We start from the raw sequence: 2,809 nt of genomic DNA on the forward strand, positions 1-2,809 counted from the left end.
CAACACCACACAGCGTCAGTGCGACACGGGCACAACCAACACATGCAGCACAATCACCAACACCACGCAGCGTCAGCGCGACACAGGCACAACCAACACATGCAACACAATCACTAACAACACGCAGCGTCAGCGCGACACACCACCACAACCAACACATGCAGCACAATCACCCACAACACGCAGCGTCAGCGCGACACACCACCACAACCAACACATGCAACGCAACCACCAACATGCAGCGTCAGCACGACACACCACCACAACCAACACATGCAACGCAATCACCACCAACACGCAGCATCAGCGCGACACACCACCGCAACCAACACATGCAACACAATCACCAACAACACGCAGCGTCAGCGCGACACACCACCACACCCAACACATGCAGCACAATCACCAACAACACGCAGTGTCAGCTCGACACCACCACCACACCCAACACATGCAACACAATCACCAACAATATGCAGTGTCAGCACAACACAGGCACAACCACCAAAACTAACCCATGCAACACAATCAACACAATCTAGCATTAGCATGGCACAAACATATCACAAAACCGCCAGCAGTAACACAACCACAGCCACAACATGTGCAACACGACCACTAGCAACTCAACCGACACCACATCATATAAGCATGGCGCACACACACCACAACCACACCACCACCAGCAACACAACCACGTGTGCAACACAATCAATACATAGCATCAGCATGCCACACACATGCCACAACCACAACACCAGCAGCAACACAACCAGAGCCACAATACATGCACCACAATCACCAACATCAGCGTGACACACAAACCACAACCTCCAGCTACAAAACCACCAGCCACAGCATGCACAACACAACCACAAAACATGAACCAGCAAGACAACAACCGCATTACATACACAGAACCACCAGCAACAAACCCATTCCACACACAATGACCACCAGCAACTCAACGACACCACAGAGCCAAATTGCCAGCACCTGTAATCAGCATGATCCAAAATACACATCATTACACATAATACAACCACAACTTACTATAAAAAAACACAATACAAACATAACAACCAGACTACACACCACACAATCAAAACATCACATCACACACCAACAACCACATTACACGCAACACAAACATAACACAACACAGAAATAAGCAAACAAAGCATAACAACACACACACACACACCACTTACAACACAGCCACAACACCCCACCCCACAGTCATGGCTGCAAATGTGACCAAAGCCCACCCACCACTCCACAAACCACCATGCAAACACAAGCTGGTGGGCAAACGGAAAACCACATTTTGCAACGAATGTTGAAAAAGCCGAAGACATGGTCTGCTCCAGCTTGTGACAAGGAACGGTTTTTTACGTGTTCAGTACCGAGGTCACCAAGGAAACCCCACTTCTGGAGGTTTTAAGAGCAGGTAGGACAAACCCCTGTGCGGGCTGGTCTCCGCACAGGGGGGTGCACTCTCGAGGTCCCCTCCAGCCCCACAGTTCTATGACTCTAGATACTGTTTGCAAACTGGATGTAGAGAATGCCCTGCGGCATGATGGGACCTCCCGACTCCCTCCCAGCCCCCAGCTTGGCCCCATCCACAGCAGCTTCTGATTTATTCTCCCTGGTTTGATCCCTTCGGCAGAAGGAACCCAGTGGCTCCATCCTGAGATCCCTGCAGCAGTGGCCTGGCCACGCGAGCAGTGGATCTCAGTGAGTCCTGGGCATCAGCCCTGGCTGAGCACTTGGCTCCAAGGCCTGGAAAGCCCAGCCCCCTTGCCAGCCCGGCTGCATGGAGGGCTACCTTGAGACGGGATAGTGTCTTCTGAGCAGGACGGTGTGGTGGTCTGTGTGCTGTAGCCACTGGAGTACTGCAGGGAATCCCGGCTGCTCTTCTGGTGTTCGAGGCTCAGGCCACGGGTGAGCACCATGGCCAGGTCGCTGGCAGCGGGGGACACCTCCTCGCCATGCTGTTGGAGAACCAGTGAGACCCGTCACAATCTGCCTTAGCTCCCAGTCAGAGAAGTTTGCTCCTCTCACCCTGGTCTCAGGGCATGACTGGGAGTCAGGAGCAACTGACATGAATACTGCAAGTCGGGCAGGGCCGATTCCCAGCCAGCGGGTCTGTGCACACGGCCGGCCGGCCCCAGCGAGGGGCAGCAAACAAGCCCCAGGGCAGGGTCTGGCCATCCAGGCACTCCCAGCGAACTGCAAAGTGAACTGCACAAGAGCAGGGCTCGAACCCGGCACTCAGTGCAGCAAACAGTCTCCATGGTCCCATGTTGCCCTCCCCTCACTCCTTAACAGCTGTACCTTGGCAGCGATGGTAGCTGGGGACATCCTGGGCCTGGGCACGTCTTCCAGGTTAATTCCCGGATACCCCATGCTGGCGGAGCCCAACTCGGCCTCCCGCAGATGCTCCACGCGGTCCTTCCTCCGCTGCAGGGTGGTGACCACCGGCTGGTCGTAAGGACTGGCCTTGGACCAATCCTGCAAAAGGCAAGGCAGGCCTGGTAAGGCAGGGGGCTGGGGTCACAGGGGGACAAGAATGTAGCAAAAGATTAGTGAGCATGGAAAGAAAGAGAGGAGAGTGCAGGGGGCAGGGGGGAGGGAGGGGTCCTGGTGGTAACTGAGAAATGACTGGCTGGCTGCTTTGGAGTGAGCACTGCAAAACGAGGGAAACCAAATTAGCAGAGGCAGCGGCTGTGTGAACCGTCCTGCCGCCACCCTGGATGGACGGGCTGCTCTGCCAAGGTCTCGCTCCCTTGTGTACCAAAGCCTCTCC

The 2,809-nt window shown here is 54.9% G+C and overlaps 1 protein-coding gene across 1 annotated transcript in view; it reads right to left on the reverse strand.

The window, feature by feature from the left end:
- The window catches only part of LOC113406937 (protein MTSS 2), an 84,728-nt gene that overhangs the window by 5,419 nt on the left and 76,500 nt on the right, over positions 1-2,809 (reverse strand). The window lies entirely within an intron of this gene.

Source organism: Terrapene carolina, unplaced genomic scaffold (assembly GCF_002925995.2).
Source record: "Terrapene carolina triunguis isolate 2854851 unplaced genomic scaffold, T_m_triunguis-2.0 Scaffold166, whole genome shotgun sequence".
Taxonomy (NCBI): Eukaryota; Metazoa; Chordata; order Testudines; family Emydidae; genus Terrapene; species Terrapene triunguis.